This window comes from Aquarana catesbeiana, linkage group LG01, assembly GCF_042186555.1.
Source record: "Aquarana catesbeiana isolate 2022-GZ linkage group LG01, ASM4218655v1, whole genome shotgun sequence".
In the NCBI taxonomy this organism is placed as follows: domain Eukaryota; kingdom Metazoa; phylum Chordata; class Amphibia; order Anura; family Ranidae; genus Aquarana; species Aquarana catesbeiana.
Genome location: NC_133324.1, coordinates 627,382,116 through 627,400,737, shown reverse-complemented (window position 1 = coordinate 627,400,737; position 18,622 = coordinate 627,382,116). Strand labels below are relative to the sequence as shown.

At 45.0% G+C, this 18,622-nt stretch overlaps 1 protein-coding gene across 3 annotated transcripts in view; it reads left to right on the top strand.

Moving 5' to 3' along the window:
• The window catches only part of ABCG2 (ATP binding cassette subfamily G member 2 (JR blood group)), a 276,283-nt gene that overhangs the window by 174,544 nt on the left and 83,117 nt on the right, over positions 1-18,622 (top strand). Inside the window, exon 1 of one of the 3 annotated variants that reach the window (XM_073600855.1) lies at positions 16,186-16,644. The exons of the other annotated variants lie outside the window; for them this stretch is intronic. The gene's annotated coding sequence lies outside the window, so the exon portion shown is untranslated. Of the gene's footprint in view, positions 1-16,185; positions 16,645-18,622 lie in introns of those variants that run through there. 3 annotated transcript variants of the gene reach the window in all.

Sequence of the window (18,622 nt, the reverse complement as noted above, 5' to 3'; positions counted from 1 at the left end):
TGCAAGACAAGTTTGAGCCAACATCCGTCAGAAAAAATCCATGGATTTTGTTGTCGGAATGTCCGATCAATGTCCGATCGTGTGTATAGGGCATAAAGCCCCATACACACTATCAGATTTTCTGCTGAGTTTTTCCTTCAGATTTACCAAAACCATGTAGTGCAAGGGCCTGCCTGATTGCATACACATTGAAACTCCTAAGGATTGACCTCATATTATATGGTTTTGGTAAATCTGAAGGAAAAACTCAGCAGAAAATCTGATAGTGTGTATGGGGCTTCAGAGTTGAAATGATCTGTTTATCCTAAAGGGGACAGCATAATGATCTTTAGCAGCAAGAAGACAGCTTTAAGCCCTCATTTTGCATTCAAGTTACAGTTCTGGGCATCCCATCCCCATCCAAGTTCATATCCGAATAAATTAAAGACAAAACCAACTACCCTGAACTAATTCTTGAAGTCTGAGCAAGTGCTGAAAAATACCTGTTGCCTGACTGTGCATGGGAGGGGAGACCCAAAAATCCAGCGGCTCCTAAGGGGGTATGGCTACACTTTTTCATATAGAATGAGATTTCAGCCTTAAAATCATATTGTATACAATTTAAAGGAGAAGTAAGGCCAAAGATTTTTTGGCTGTACTTCTCCTATGGATCACAGGAGTGCAGTTCGTTCTGCACTCTTGAGACCTGTTTTCAACTAAAAGCAGGCTAAAGCCTGCTGTCACCTAACATCACGTCCAGGCTGGGGAAGGATCCTGACTTTACATTCAGGATCCACCCAGATCTCTGTACCGACAGCTGACTCAGCCTCTCAGTGAGCCGCTAAGAGGCTGAGCCAGCCGCTCCCACCCCCTGCACAGCCCAGCGATCCAGTGAGCACTGAAGGGGGGAGGAAGACCAATCAGAGGTCAATACGCGTGCAGAGGGGAGGAGCCGAGCTCGTGACGTCGCGCAGCCACGGTAGTGAGTGAGCGGACGCTTTTTGTATTGCACAAATGCGAGGTTGATTTTATGATCCTATAAGTGTCTTTTTTAGTGGGGCTTTATAATAAATTTTAAAGCAGAGAGCACTATGTATCCTGTTTCTTTGATTGCATGAAACTTGAGTGTTTTTCACAGAAGTGGAGGAAAATCTAAGGAGTGGAGCTCTATGTAGGAGAAAGTGGCTCTGTATTCATTGAGAAATACAGGAGGAGGTTGAAGCAGAGAAGGGCTGGCGGTGAACAGCTGATCGACAGAGGGTCCATAGAGAAGTGGGAGTAAAGATTTATTTCTGAGTCTGACTCATTCTTGAGGTGAACAGTAGGGATGAGCCGAACACCCCCCGGTTCGGTTCGCACCAGAACCTGCGAACGGACCGAAAGTTCGCACGAACGTTAGAACCCCATTGACGTCTATGGGACTCGAACGTTCGAAATCAAAAGTGCTCATTTTAAAAACTAATTTGCATGGTATTGCCCTAAAAAGGGTTTGGGGACCCGGGTCCTACCCCAGGGGACATGTATCAATGCAAAAAAAACTTTTAAAAACGGCCGTTTTTTCGGGAGCAGTGATTTTAATGATGCTTAAAGTAAAAAAAAAAAAGTGAAATATTCCTTTAAATATCGTACCTGAGGGGTGTCTATAGTATGCCTGTAAAGTGACGCGTGTTTCCCGTGTTTAGAACAGTCCCTGCACCAAATGTCATTTTTAAAGGAAAAAATCTCATTTAAAACTGCTTGCGGGTTTAATGTAATGTCGGGTCCTGGCAATATGGATGAAAATCAGTGAGACAAACGGCATGGGTACCCCCCAGTCCATTACCAGGCCCTTTGGGTCTTGTATGGATATTAAGGGGAACCCCACACCCAAATTAAAATAAGGAAAGGTGTGGGGCCACCAGGCCCTATATACTCTGAACAGCAGTATACAGGCGGTGCAAACAAGACAGGGACTGTAGGTTTGTTGTTAAGTAGAATCTCTTTGTAATTTTGAACGGGTACATTTTTAACGTGTTTAGCTCCAGCCAAAAAATCTTTTTTAAGCTTTTTGGAAAACATAGGGAAGGGTTATCTCCCCTGTGACATTTGTTTTGCTGTCTTTCCTCCTCTTCAGAAGATTTCACCTCACTTTTTGTCCCAATGGATTGGAAAGCATCAGTGGAAAGGAGAAATGTTTTTCCCATATTAACTCTTACAGGAGAGAATTTCCCTTCCTAGGGGTAGATTTCATCTCACTTCCTGTTGTCTCCTTCCGTTTGCAAGTAGGAGTCGTTTGTAAGTTAGTTGTTTGAAAGTAGGGTCCTGCCCTATATACTCAGCAGAAATTTGGGCCTTAGGTGTTGCTGTGGCCACAACACTGTAAGTCCTCACAGGGCCCTGCTGTGAAATATTAGATCAAGAATTGTAATTACATGCCCCTGTTGAACAGGAGCTGAAAAATTAGGCCTTAGGCCTTAGGCACTGGTGCTGGTGCCACAACACTGCAACCCCTCACAGACACTCTAGTTGGAACGCAGGAACGAGCCCTGCTGCAAAGTATTGCATCAAAAATTGTAATTACACACCCCTGTTAAACAAGGGCTGAAAAATTGGGCCTTAGGCACTGGTGCTGGTGCCACAACACTGCAACCCCTCACAGACACTCTAGTTGGAACGCAGGAACGAGCCCTGCTGCAAAGTATTGCATCAAAAATTGTAATTACACGCCCCTGTTAAACAGGGGCAGAAAAAATGGGCCTTAGGCACTGGTGCTGGTGCCACAACACTGCAACCCCTCACAGACACTCTAGTTGGAACGCAGGAACGAGCCCTGCTGCAAAGTATTGCATCAAAAATTGTAATTACACGCCCCTGTTAAACAGGGGCAGAAAAAATGGGCCTTAGGCACTGGTGCTGGTGCCACAACACTGCAACCCCTCACAGACACTCTAGTTGGAATGCAGGAACGAGCCCTGCTGCAAAGTATTACATCAAAAATTGTAATTATACGCCCCTGTTAAACAGGGGCTGAAAAATTGTGTCTTAGGCACTGGTGGTGGCGCCCAGAACCAAAAATGTTCTTACAAGCTATCAGCGTGATGATTGAGGAGGAAGAGGATAATTACTCAGGGATAGTCACTCAGCATCAGCATAGGCAGTCTTTGAAGGGATCTGAGATTTCAAAAAAAATTATTCGGTTACATCAGCATCAGGTGCTTGGTAGCTGGTGGTGATCCAAGACTGATTCATTTTTATGAAGGTCAGTCGATCGACCGAGTCAGTGGACAGACGCACCCTGTGATCGGTTACCACGCCTCCAGCAGCACTGAATGTGCGTTCCGAAAGAACTCTGGATGCAGGACAGGCCAGTAGCTCAATTGCATACTGTGCAAGCTCTGGCCAGTGATCCATCCTCAAGACCCAGTAACCCAGAGGATTTTCGGTGGGAAAGGTGTCCAAGTCTGATCTTGCCCCTAGGTATTCCTGCACCATGTAAAACAGACGCTGGCGATGGTTGCTGGAACCGATCATACCTTGGGGCTGCGGACCAAAAAATTGTCTGAACGCATCGGTCAGATGGCCACCTTCTCCACCGCTCCTTCTTTGACTGACCGAAGCCTCAGCAACACGTTGTCCAGAAACAGGAGTTTGTAACCTCCCAGTCTCTGGGAACGCGTTGCACAGACCTTTCTGCAAGGCCTCCCGAAGATGTTTCATCCTCTGCTCCCTCTGCGATGGCAAGATAAGGTCCGCAACCTTACCCTTGTAACGTGGATCAAGGAGGGTTGCCAGCCAGTATTGGTCCTTCTCCTTGATACCACGAATACGAGGATCCTTACGCAGGCTTTGCAGGATCAGGGAGGCCATGCAGCGTAGGTTTGCTGAGGCATTCGGTCCGGAGTCCTCTGGGTCACTAAGGACGACATGGTCCGCAGCCACCTCCTCCCAGCCACGTACAAGTCCATGTGTTTCTTGGGACTGATCCCTTAAAGACTGCTGCTGATGCTGAGTGCCAGGCTCCACCTCCATACTGACACAATCTTCCTCCTCCACCTCCTCGTCCTCTTCCTGTGTGATCGGCGGGCACGCAGGAACACTGTCTGGATAAAGGGGGCCTTGAGAGCTAAGGAAGTCCTCCTCTTCCTGCCTCTGTTCTGCCTCAAGTGCCCTGTCCATTATTCCACGCAGCGTGTGCTCCAACAGGTGGACAAGGGGGACAGTGTCACTGATGCATGCACTGTCACTGCTCACCATCCTCGTGGCCTCCTCAAATGGTGACAGGACAGTGCATGCATCCCTGATCATGGCCCACTGGCGTGGGGAAAAAAACCAAGCTCCCCTGACCCTGTCCTGGTGCCATAGTCGCACAGGTACTCATTGATGGCCCTCTGCTGCGTGTGCAGCCGCTGCAGCATGGCCAACGTTGAGTTCCACCTGGTGGGCATGTCACAGATTAGGCGGTTCTTGGGCAGGTTAAACTCCTTTTGGAGGTCCGTCAGCCGAGCACTGGCGTTATATGACCGGCGGAAATGCACACAGACTTTCCTGGCCTGCCTCAGGACATCCTGTAAGCCCGGGTACCTGCCCAAGAACCGCTGCACCACCAAGTTAAGGACGTGAGCCAAACAGGGCACATGGGTCATTTGTCCCTGTCGGAGGGCAGAGAGGAGGTTGGTGCCATTGTCGCAAACCACCATTCCTGCCTTAAGTTGGCGTGGCGTCAACCACCTCTGAACCTGCCCCTGCAGAGCTGACAGAACCTCTGCCCCAGTGTGGCTCCTGTCCCCCAAGCACACCAGCTCAAGCACCGCATGGCATCTTTTGGCCTGCGTACTTGCGTAGCCCCTTGAACGACTACGGAGCACCGCTGGTTCCGAGGAAGAGGCCATGGAGGAAGAAGAAGAGGAGGGGGTGGAGGAGAGAGGTGTGTCACAATCATTAGCATTTTGGAGGCGTGGTGGCAGAACAACCTCCAACACTACTGCACCTTGTCCTGCATCCTTCCCAGCTGCCAGCAGAGTCACCCAATGCGCCGTGAAACTTAGGTAACGTCCCTGTCCATGCCTGCTGGACCATGAGTCAGCGGTAATATGCACCTTAGCGCTGACCGCCCTGTCCAGCGAGGCATGGACATTGCCTTCCACATGCTGGTAGAGAGCCGGAATCGCCTTCCGTGAGAAAAAGTGGCGTTTGGGTACCTGCCACTGAGGAACCGCACATTCCACAAACTCACGGAAGGGGGCAGAGTCTACCAACTGAAAAGGCAGCAGTTGAAGTGCTAGCAATTTTGCCAAGCTAGCATTCAACCGCTGGGCATGTGGATGGCTGGGAGCAAACTTCTTTCGGCGGTGCAGCAGCTGGGGCAGGGAAATTTGCCTGGTACAATCTGACGTCGGTGTACCAAAATCAGATTGCCCACAAGTACTTGGCTGTGACACACCTAATTCTACACCTTCATTCCTCTCAGTGCAGGTCTCAGAGAGGACTGAAGGTCTAGTGGGGTTGGAAATCTCAGCTGATGAGGAGCAAGGAGAGGTCCTCTTTGTTCTTTGGTGTGGGTCTTTTAGATACGCTTGCCAACGAACTGCATGGCAGGTCAACATATGTCTGGTCAAGCATGTGGTATCCAAGCGGGAGATGTTTTGGCCACGCGAGATACGCTTGAGACATATGTTGCAAATAGCAGCGGTGCGATCTGATGCACTCGTCTCAAAAAAGGCCCACACCAAAGAACTTTTTGAATAACGCGCAGAGACTGCAGCGGCCTGCACATGTGGAGCTTTGGGGTGTGATGCAGTCAATGTGCTGCCCTTAGGCTGGCCCCTGGAGGGCATCCTGCCTCGTTGGTGATGTGCCGCCTCCTCCTCCTCCTCCTCCTCCTCTCTCCTATCAGGCACCCACATTGAGTCAGTGACCTCATCATCCCCTCCCTCCTCATCACTGGAGCAAACCTGGCAGTATGCTGCAGCAGGGGGAGCATGACTGCCAGATTGCTGTCCTTCTTGGGCACCCCCTCTGTCCGTGCTCATGTTACTGCCTTCATCGAGCTCAGTATCATCATCAGAGCCTTCCAAACGCTGGGCATCCTCCTGGAGCATGTACCCAACACTGTGGTCAAACAGTTCGAGGGACTCCTCAGGAGGACATGGTGGGGCTAGGGAAGGAGTCACTGATGACATTGAGCCGAGGGAAGAGGCCGCTGCTTTGCCAGACAAAGTACCCTGGGCATGGGTGAGAGAGGATGAGGAGGATGAGGACGGCTTGGTCATCCACTCGACCAAGTCTTCCGCATGTTGCGGCTCAACATGGCCAGCTGCCGAAAAAAAGGCCAAGCGTGTCCCATGGCCACGTGCTGATGAGGATGCACCGTCTCCACGACCAGCACTAGACACAGAGCCTGCTTGCCCTCTCTTATTGGCTTGTGACTGTTTGCCTCTCCTTCTTGGCCTTCCAGACATACTAATGGCCTGTAGCTGCACTAAGCTGGGATATATATATATATATATATGTACTGATACTGCAGCTAGCAAAATCAACTGCCTGCCTGTAGTATGAGAACACCACCAACCTTCTACAGGTAGCTTTAGCTGAACACTGTGAGGTGGACGCACCCCACTAACTTGTAGGTTTAGCTGAACACTGTGAGCAGGACGCACTGCACTAACTGTAAATAGTCTAGCTGCCTGACTGTGGTACTAATAGGATCAAAAGAACACCAGCAAATTTCTTCAGGTAGCTGTATTTACTGTAACAAGACAAGCCTGCCTGTCAGTAAGAAGATAACAGAAACGGATCTAGCTGAACACTGTGAGCAGGACGCACCCCACTAGCTTGTAGGTTTAGCTGAACACTGTGAGGTGGACGCACCCCACTAACTTGTAGGTTTAGCTGAACACTGTGAGCAGAACGCACCCCACTAACTTGTAGGTTTAGCAGAACACTGTGAGCAGGACGCACTGCACTAACTGTAAATAGTCTAGCTGCCTGACTGTGGTACTAATAGGATCAAAAGAACACCAGCAATTTTCTTCAGGTAGATGTATTTACTGTAACAAGACAAGCCTGCCTGTCAGTAAGAAGATAACAGAAACGGATCTAGCTGAACACTGTGAGCAGGACGCACCCCACTAGCTTGTAGGTTTAGCTGAACACTGTGAGGTGGACGCACCCCACTAACTTGTAGGTTTAGCTGAACACTGTGAGCAGGACGCACCCCACTAACTTGTAGGTTTAGCAGAACACTGTGAGCAGGACACACTGCACTAACTGTAAATAGTCTAGCTGCCTGACTGTGGTACTAATAGGATCAAAAGAACACAAGCAATTTTCTTCAGGTAGCTGTATTTACTGTAACAAGACAAGCCTGCCTGTCAGTAAGAAGATAACAGAAACGGATCTAGCTGAACACTGTGAGCAGGACGCACCCCACTAACTTGTAGGTTTAGCAGAACACTGTGAGCAGGACGCTCTGCACTAAATGTAAATAGTCTAGCTGCCTGACTGTGGTACTAATAGGATCAAAAGAACACCAGTAATTTTCTTCAGGTAGCTTTATATACTGTAACAAGACAAGCCTGCCTGTCAGTAAGAAGAGAACAGGAACGGATCTAGCTGAACACTGTGAGCAGGACGCACTGCACTAAATGTAAATAGTCTAGCTGCCTGACTGTGGTACTAATAGGATCAAAAGAACACCAGTAATTTTCTTCAAAATACTGTAACAAGACAAGCCTGCCTGTCAGTAAGAAGATAACAGGAACGGATCTAGCTGAACACTGTGAGCAGGACGCACTGCACTAAATGTAAATAGTCTAGAAGATAACAGGAACGGATCTAGCTAAACTGAATACAGTGTATATATATATATATGCAACACCTGGGATGCATATATATAGACAATACACTTTAAGTGCAGCTAACTGACTGACTGTCCTGCCTAATCTAGCTAACTCAAATGAAATGACACTGTCTCTCTCTCTCTCTATTTCTCAGCACACCGGAACACACTGCACAGGGCCGCCGTGCAGGCGGCCTTATATATTGTGGGGCGTGTACTAAATCCCCTGAGCCATAATTGGCCAAAGCCTCCTTGGCTTTGGCCAATTACGGCTCTCTGTTAAGGCGGCGCTGTGATTGGCCAAGCATGCGGGTCATAGTGCATGCTTGGCCAATCATCAGCAAGCAATGCACTGCGATGCCGCAGTGAATTATGGGCCGTGACGCGCCACACGAATTTGGCGCGAACGGCCCATATCGTTCGCAATTCGACGAACGATCGAACAGCCGATGTTCGAGTCGAACATGGGTTCGACTCGAACACGAAGCTCATCCCTAGTGAACAGGTATAACAGCTGGTGGAGGGTGCACAATCAAGCATTGTCTATAAGAGAAGCACGGTGGTGAATGATACAAACGGTAGTTTACAGCTCTCAAGAAGTCACATATATTTATATTCACAACAGAACTTTATTTAATGGGAGATTATGATGATCGTATTGTAATTTTACTTGCACGATTTTGTTGATATTAGGGTCACTACAACATTAGCGCTGCTCTTTGTATATGTATATTTATTTATTCTTTGTATAGTGAGGTGAATTCACTAATAGTGTACAGCTGCTGGCACTGGTTGAATGCACAGTATTGTGTATTTGTTAATTTGCATTTAGCACTTTAGGAAAGTTAGGTGTGGCGCTGATTGTTATATTTACATAATCTCAGTATAAATACAGCTGTTCTATGAAGCCCTCAGAGATTTGTTAGAGAACCTTAGTGAACAAACCGCAAAATGAAGGCCAAGGAACACTCCAGACAGGTCAGGGATAAAGTTGTGGAGAAGTTTAAAGCAGGGATAGGTTATAAAAAAAATATTCCAAGCTTTGAACATCTCACAGAGCACTGTTCAATCCATCATCCGAAAATGGTAAGAGTATGGCACAACTGTAAACCTAAATGAAAAAAATAACAAACCAAATGACCAAAAACACACCCTAAAGAGTTAAACTACACAATTTTATTAGCTATAAAAGAGCAAAATACAAAAAGGCAATAAAAAGTCCCTAGATCCCCTATAAATAGATCTAGATAGGAATACCCAGCTAAGTGGGACCCCACTGATCTATCTATGGCCTCCCAAAGAATGACCTGTGAAACAGATAATCCATGCAGTAATTACCTTCATGGAGAGATGGAAACCCGCAGTCTGGAGAGCCCTCCCTCCCCCGATATTAAAGTGGTGTTCCGGCCAAAATTATACTTTTTAAATAAAAATACCCCTATAATACACAAGCTTAATGTATTCTAGTAAAGTTAGTCTGTAAACTAAGGTCTGTTTTGTTCGTTTATAGCAGCAGTTTGTTATTTTATAAACTTACAGCAGGCCGTGGCCATCTTAAGTGTGGGCATCTGTAGCCAGACTGTATTTCTTCCTGGATCTCATCCTTGCAGATCTCGCACATGCTCAGTGCAGCACAAGCAGTGTAATAGATTTCAGGTCAGGTTTCCATAGCAACGGCAGTGTCAGAGGAAGTTGCCGCCCCTTCCCAGAAGGCATTGCAAACAGGAAATGATGCGATGAGCCACGGCTAGGGAGGAGGAAGTGAAAAATTAATACAGCAGATATACAGTAGGTGCTAAGAAAAATTTTTTTAAAATATCCAATTCGTTTGCAGTGCACAGTTTAGTGAGGGATGTTGAAGAGTTGTAAAAGTGGGTGGAACTCCACTTTAAGCACTCCCCTATTACACCTGTTAGTACCCCCAGCTACCTAAGGATGAGGGCCGAACTGTAAAATTCCTGAGAGGACAGTGTGATTCTGCAAATGCAGAAATGTTCACGCTGTTTCCTAGGTAGAATAACACAGTAGCCGACCACAGAGAATACAAAAATAAAATAAACCAATAGTCAGCCCGTCAGTCAAAGGTGAGGAAAGGCATCATGGGAGAGAACAGCTCTGTTGAAGTTCCATGAACTAGGGAACAAAACATGTAAGCTTGTTACGCTGGGAGAGCACCCCCGCCATTCACCCACCCCAGCCAATACCTGTTTGTGGGTGTTAGGGCATTGATCTACTACCTGACAACATTACCTTGGATATGAATAACCTAATGATTTTCAGATGAGCTACCACGGACAATCAATACTATCAATAGATATCATGGTCATGGATGATAAACATCCTTTGGACAGGTACTAATTCATGTGAGATATACTGAGACATCGCTTTGAAATACAGATGTACTGGGACACCGTTTGGAAATACATACTACACAGATAATCAACTGGATATTCACAGCATGTACTTTGACTGGCAGATTGAATCCTACTGTGTATCAGAGAGATATCTGAGTGACCAACCATCAGTGTGTAATCTCTGTTGTGCTTCCATGTACTTCTGTTTGCTACAATCATTTGGAGGATATACAGCTATCAGTTAGGCTACTTTCACACTGAGGCGTGCGGGCGCCGGCGGTACAGCGGCGCTAAATATAGAGCCGCTTTACTGTCGTTTTAGCGGCGCTAGCGGGGCAGTTTTAACCCCCCGCTAGTGGCCGAAAAAGGGTTAAAACTGCCCGCAAGGCGCTGCTGCAACATCGCTTTCTGGGAGGTTTGCAGCGCTGCCCCATTGTTTTCAATGGGAAGGGGCGCTTTAGAAGCGGTAAATACACCACTCCTAATGCGCTCCAAAGATGCGGCTTGCAGGACTTTTATGACTGCCCTGCAAGCGCACCGCTCCAGTGTGAAAGCCCTTGGGGCTTTCACACTGGAGTGTATTGAGCAGCTGTTTCGGGGCGCTTTGCAGGCACTATTTTTAGCACTTTAGCGCCTGCAAAGCGCCTCAGTGTGAAAGTAGCCTAAGAGCCCGTTCACACTGGGACGACTTGTCAGGCAACTGACAAGTCGCATTCCGATCTGTACAATGGAACCGTTCTAATAGGAGCGACGCAAGTCGCTCCGACTTAGAAAAAGGTTCCTGTACGACTTTGGGGGCGACTTGAGGCGACTTGCATAGACTTCTATATAGAAGTCGTTTTGCAAGTCGCCGCTGCTGTCATGTCCAGGTCACCTGAGGCAGTGAACCAGTTCTTAGTAACCGAAATTGTATCTTTATACAGCGTTTATTGCTACAAAAGCCTGGAGGATACACCTGCTTGTAGTGGGCACCTCGGCATATGGTTACACTGTATACACATTTGAGAGGATGTTTCTATCTCTGTGACAGTATATCCTGCACTACCAAGCGATCTACTAACAGTATCGATCATCTCACAATGATCTTTCACTTGGATTACAGGATGAGAACAATGGGAATTATTCACACTTGAGGACATCTATTATCATTAGGAGTACAGAGTTCTCCTCCCCACTATACCCTTTGTTTGGACTATTACATACCTCCCAATATTGTTCCGTGTTCTCTCCCATGATGCCTTTCCTCACCTTTGATTGACGGACTGACTATATAAAATTATATTCCGGCTGGCCACAGTCCAGCCCCCCCTAAGGTCTGAAGCACAGTAAAGTGGCCCTTTGTTTAGAAAGTGTGGAGACCTCTGCTTTAGAGTAACCGGAAGTAATGTGATTGGAGATTTAGATGAATTGGCTCTTTTGACAGGTTCAGCAGGCACTGCCCGTATTTTGATTTATGTGTGGCCACTGCAGTTAAATAGAAATTGATCCACCGATTGTTTTATGTTCAACCGCCCTGTCGAAAAAAAGCTGCTCAATCAGTGGCTGCGGTGCTGATTAGTGTATTCTGATGGCGGTACACAATAGCGCAGCAGGGAAGATTCCCCCATCCACCTCGAATGTGTGGATTGGGGAATTGGTTGATTCCTGCTGGCTGAACTAAAGAAACTGAACCATGTATAGCTTGCTTTAGTGAAGTCAGGATCGGACAACAGCCTTGGATCATGGGCCCCCTAAAAACATAATAAGAATAGTAGATCACATATTTCTGTCTTCACAGGTTCCCCTTTAGCCCACAAGCTCCTTTTATTATATGACCTCATAGAGCAGGGGTATTGAATTCAAATTCATTGTCAGGAAAATGTTCTTCCAGCAGAGGTCTGAATCGCATTTGTTCAATGACTGAGATCCTTTACATCACAGCCCCCCATTTATATCACAGTCCCCTTCTTACATCAGTGTTCTCTGTCCCCCCCCTGGACATCACAGTCCCCCCTTTACATCTGTGTCCTCAGTCCCCCCTGCACATCACAGTCCACCCTGCACATTTGTGTCTTTAGTCCCCCCCTTCACATCAAAGTCCCCCTTTGCAGCACATTTTTACATCACAGCCCCCCCTTTACATCATAGTTTCCCCCACCCTTTACGTCACAGTTCCGTCCTTCACATCAATGTGCCCCACCCCCCCTTATCCACCCCTTCATAGCAAGGTCCTCACCCCCTTTCAAAGCACTGTCCTCACCCCCTTCTTATAGCAATGTCCTCAGCCCCCCTTTATAGCAGTGTCTTCAGCTCCTCTTTATAGCAGTGTCCTCAAGGCCAAGTCGACCTGTCATTGGCTACAGTAGAATAAAGTGAAGGTTCTGGAGTGGCCATCTGTCTCCTGACCTCAATATCATTGAGCCACTCTGGGGACATCTCAAATGTGCAGTTCATGCAAGACAGCCCAAGAATTTACAGGAACTGGAGAAGATAAAGAGCCTCATCCACAAATACCACAAAAGACTTCAAGCTGTCATTGATGTTAAAGTGGGCAATACACGGTATTAAGTGCTGGGGTATGTAAACTTTTGATCAGGGTCATTTGGGTAGTTTCTGTTGTAATTATGATTTAAAAAGAGTAAACACAGTTGATTGATAATAAATGGCTTCAGCCAAACACTAACCATGAGTGAAAGAAAAGTCTTTGTGTTATCATTCATATTCTCTGAAAAATGGCCAAGAAATCATAAATTCTGCCAGGGTATGTAAACTTATGAGCACAGCTGTAAATGTCAATGGTCCCAAAAAAGTGTCAAAAGTGTCTGATCTGTCCGCTGCAATGTTGCAGTCCCGTTAAAAATCGCTGATCACCGCCATTACTAGTTAAAAAAATTTAAAAAATAATAATAAAAATGCCACAAATCCATTCCTTATTTTGTAAACACTATAACTTTTGCGCAAACCAATCAATATACGCTTATTGCGATTTTTTTTTTTACCAAAAATATGTAGAAGAATACATATTGGCCTAAACTGATGAAGAAATTCTTTTTAATTTTTTGGGGATATTTATTATAGCAAATTTTTTAAATTGTCTGTCAATATTTTTGTTTATAGCACAAATAATAAAAGCCTCAGAAGTGATCAAATACCACTAAAAGAAAGCTCTATTTGTGGGAAAAAGGATGTCAGTTTTGTTTTGTGTACACGACCGCGCAATTGTCAGTTAAAGGGACGCAGTGAAAATAATGGCCTGGTCATTAAATGGGAAAATCTTCCAGTCCTTAAGTAGTTAACATGTGAATGCCGACTATGGGGGGTTAATTATAGAACAATGCCTTGCATTTCTCCCCCTCTAGCAGCTGAAAGCTGGTGGGAGGGGGAGAAACAGGCTTTCAGCTGCAGAGAGCTGCACAGGGCATAGTTCTGCCGCCGTACTGATCCCTCCCTGTCCGAGCCGCTCTGTGTGTCGGGCTCACTACAGGAGGACTGGTGGTCCCCCCTATCAGCGGCCCTGAGTGCCACATCCTACCTGTTATTGGTGTCTCAATGCATGTTCAGCTCTTGAGGAGCACAGCATCCTCAGTTGCTAGGACAGTGTTGGCTGCATAGCAACACTGGTTGCTAGGATGCTGTCAGTTGCATAGCATTACTGGTTACTAGGATGCTGTTTGTTGAAAAGCATTACTGTTTGGTAGGATACTGTTGGGAGCACAGCATCATTGGTTGGTAGGATACTGTTGGCTGCACACTCCATAGCATCCTAGCCACCAGTGAAGCTATTTAACTGACAGAATCCTAGCAACCAGTGATGCTATGCAGCTGACAGTGCCCTAGCAACAAGTGATACTTTGCAGCTGACAGCATCCTAGTAACCAGTAATGCTATGCAGCTGACAATGTCACAGCAACCAGTGATGCTATGTTGCTGACACCGCTCTAGCAACCAAGTACACTATGTGGCTCGGGAGCTGAGCATGCACTGAGACACTTGGGCCTCAGTGCCGCCCCCCCCCCACGTAACTCCATGTGACAAATTCATGTACATGTTTTCAAAAAGTACATGAATTTGTCACCCTAACTTATGAGAGTTTTCTTATTTATGCCTAAAAAACTTTAGAAGTTCCAGGGACTGTATTTTAAATAATGCAATTCAATAAATATTATAGTATACCTAAAGGGAAAAGTTTTAGAGTTTGAAGCTTTTAACCTGGGTTCACACTTGTGCGTTACAGACACCGCATGTGATTTGCACAGGAATTGTAATGCATTTCTGCGCACATCACATGTGATGTCTGTGCGGTGCAATTTGAGCCATACATTTTATACAGCTCAAATCTCATCTGCTCCAAAGTGGTGAAGGACCCTTTTTTTCCCTGCACCTGAATCGCAGCGCATGGGTGTTCACACCCATGCGCTGCAATTCTGGAAATCGCACTGCGTTTTGCAATCTGATTCGGAGTGTTGTTAATCTAACAATGACACCTGTAGCAGATTGCATGGACGCCGTGCGATTGCTATGCAGTGCGATGTGGGGAAATGCAGCAAATCTTGTGCGTTTCCCTCATCGCATCAGTGTGAACCAGGGCTCAAAGTTTTAGTTTTGGACAGCTTGGAGAGGGATTAGAACACCTATCAGGTTTTTATTCTCACCATGTGCCTGTAAGGGCTCATGCACGCTGCAGCATAAAGGAGCTCAAAGAAGCGGTTCCTACAGGCTTTTGAGCTCTTATTTTTTTCTGCGTGAAAACTCCCCTCCATTTTAACCAGTGTGTCCATACACACTATGGCTTTGTCACGCGTTCAGGCATATGCTCCTACAGGTAGAACCCCCCCACGAAAATCGCATTTTTGAGAGGAGCTAGTGCCCTGAAGAGCTCAAAAGAGCTTTAAAAATGTTTGTTCCAGCTTTTTGTTTTTGTTTATACAGTGGTTAAGAAGATACTTTCTAGGAAGGTTTGTGAAAAAAAAAAAACGCTTATGCTCAAAAAAGCTCGAAAGAGCTCAATAAAAACGCAAGAAAGAACATAAAAAAAAAAAAAAAAAAAAAAAAAACAAGCTTTTTCAAGCTTTTATAGGTAGAAATAAAAGCTCAGACGCCTGTAAAAAGCAGCTTTTTTTTTTTTTTTTTTGGAGCTGCAGTGTGCATGAGCCCTAAGGCTGGATTCACACCTATGCATTTTTAGTGCTTTTTGCATTTTGTAGATTTGCACTACAGAACGTGTTCCATAGGAAACAATGTTAAATGGACTGTAGTGCAAATCTGCAAAATGCAAAAAGCACTAAAACTGCTTTCAAGGCTGCTTTCACACCTAAAAATAGCACCTGAGCACCTGTAAAGCGCCTCTCCTCTCACTCCAGTGTAAGGCTGGATTCACATCTATGCAGTTTTAGTGCTTTTTGCATTTTGCAAATTTGCACTGCAGTCCATTTACCATTGTTTCCTATGGAACACGTTCTGTAGTGCAAATCTGCAAAATGCAAAAAGCACTAAAAATGCATAGGTGTGAATCCAGCCTGAAAGCCCGAGTGCTTTCACACTGGAGCGGTGCGCTTGCAGGACGGGAAAAAAGTCCTGCAAGCAGCATCTTTGCAGCACTATAGGAGAGGTGTACACCCTGCTCCTAAAGCGCCCCTGCCCATTGAAATCAATGGGTAGCGCCGCCACACCGCGGCTGCAGCGGTTTTAACCCTTTTTCTGCCGCTAGTGGGGGTTAAAAGCGCCCCGCTAGCGGCTGAATAGCGCCACTAAAAATAACGTCACTTTACAGCCGACGCCCCAGTGTGAAAGTAGCATAAGGGAGATTCACCCTCTCTATTCGCTGTTATCACTGAAAGTGAAAGTCCCAAATTTTGAGTTGTCACTAAAACAGGAATAGAGGGGAAATCTTGCAATGGGGACACTCGTTCCAGGGATTCCATTACTTTGGAGGGATTTCCTTTTATTGCATGTTTGGCTATGGGACCTGAAATGAAAAATGAATTTTAAAAAAGTTTAGTTCTATTTTTGCCCAAAATAATAAAAAAAAAAAAAAAAAAGAAAGAAAAAAAAAAGCAAACACTAGAATGTAAAAGAAAACCTAGGACATAGACAAATCAAATCTAGAAAAATGACAATAGGCTGACACTACAAGAGGAGCAAAGAAAGCAGCAGCAGAGGAGTCAGCTAGCAGTTTTCTATCTTCTTTTGATTGGCTGCTAAAGGCTCGTGGATGACTTTATGTAAGTCAGTGTTATAGGTTTACATGTGGACACATCATGCCCCCTAGCCCAGAAAGACAGAGTGTGTGGGCGTGGCTGGTGACGTCTCTGATGTCTGTGTCCGCCCCGCACATGGCTGTGCCCCGGTATTATCAGCAGATCGCTCTCCCCATTGCACTACATTTGATGTGTGACAGCAGAGCTGTGTAATAGGACGGTATGGAGATCTGAGATCTGTGACAGCCATCACTTCTCATCTCACACAGCCTGCACACATCTCATCACACCATCACCAATCCACTATCTTTTATGTTAGGTAAGTCATTTCCTATAGACGTGGGAGGCTTATACAATCACCCATCCACCGCATGTCTCTAACTCTGCAGGCAGCTAATGCTATTGATTTCTTCCTATAGGATTATTCATCAATCCATGATTTGAGTACCTAATGATAATTCCTTTTTATTATCTAATGGTGATTTGTGCTTAAAAAAAAAAAAAAAATGTCATGAATTCTGAATTGTATAACCTGCACTGTTTATTTACATTCTTGGGAAAGATTGGCGCATGGTGAGAACTGTGGCAATTTCTATACACACACATTTACGCTATGCTTCCACTATCGCAACCCCAAAGTCGTGCGATTTAGAGTGCGACTTTGAGTGCAGCTTTGATCCAACTTTACAGTCTCTGGACCAAAGTTGCATCAAAAGTCACATCAAAGAAGCGCAGGAATCTTTTCAAAGTCGCCGCAACTGTAAGTCGCATAGATAGGAACGGGTTACCCGTTGAAATCGGTGGACTGTGACTTGTCATGCGACTTTGTGTCCAAAGACAAGTCGCACTGGTGGAAACGGAGCCTTCCTCTTTAATCATTGTTTTTATTAGAAAATCAGAAGTGAACAGAATTGAAGAACAGTTAAATATACCGTATATATTATTATATTACTATTATTACTACCCCAACATGGCGTTTTCGTTCTGGAACGTCCATTCACCACAAAATACTGACATTTATTTTTCTTTTGTACTTTTGAAGGACGTTTGTCATGACATCCAATGTGCTGATGGTAATTTTTGTACTATCGTTCTTCGTTCGCAAAGCTGTTAGTACTTGCCCAGCGACTTTGTGTCCAAAGTCGCGTGACAAGTCGCACTAGTGGAAACCAAGCCTTCCTCTTTAATCATTTTTTTTAATTAGAAAATCAGAATTGAAAAACAGTTAAATTTACCGTATACCGTATATATTACTATTACTACTACCCCAATATGGGGTTTTCATTCTGGAAAGCTGTTAGTACTTGCCCAGCTTGTCATGCGACTAAAGTCGCATGACAAGTCGCAGTAGTGTGGCCTTCCTCTTTAATCATTTTTATTAGAAAATCAGAAGTGAACAGAATTGAAAAACAGTTAAATTTACCGTATACCGTATATATTACTAGCGTATATATTAGCCCTGGTTCACAGCAGTGCAACTTTTACGTCACGCTACTTCAGCACGATTTTAAAGCTGCCCGATCAGTGCGATTTTTGGATTTCCGATTTCATTGCGACTTAATTTAACAGAAGTCCAAGTCACAATGTAATCTCGAAAAAGTTGTGCAGGAAACTTTCTCAAAAACAGGAAAAAGGAAAAAAAAAAGAGGAAAAAGGACTTTAAAGGTTGCCCCTAAGATCCCGAAATAGGAAAGAAAAATGGTCTCCAATTATAATAATAAAAAATTTGAATTTATTCTAATCACATTAAAAACACATGATATAAGAAAAAAACATGACTGTATCTAGAAAATACACTGTCCCATGTATGAGAACAGATATAATGCTGATACATGAAAATCGCATTCCTAGAGAAATTAAATTACAATATTTTTATTATAATTTGGGACCATTTTTCTTTCCTATTTTGGGATCTTAGTGGCAACCTTTAAAGTCCTTTTTTTTTTTTCCTCCCTTTTTTTTTTTTCTTTTTCCTGTTTTTGCTCAAATATTATTGAATGCGGTGCCACGCTCTGCAATACGTCTCCGATTTCTTTTGTGAGCTTTTCTCAAAGTCGCTGCAACTTGAGTCACAATGATTTGCATGGTTCCATTGCTGGCAATGGGGTGCGACTTGTCTTGCGTTTTTTTTTTTTTTTTTTGTCAAATCGCATTGGTGTGAATCAGGGCTTACTGTATCTAAAGCTGGCAATGCATTTGTAGAATTTTATTCGAAAGTTTTTGTTTCGTAAACATTTATTCGATATTTTTTTTTTTTAATCATTAGTGGGGTCAAAACAACATTTGTTTTTGACCAC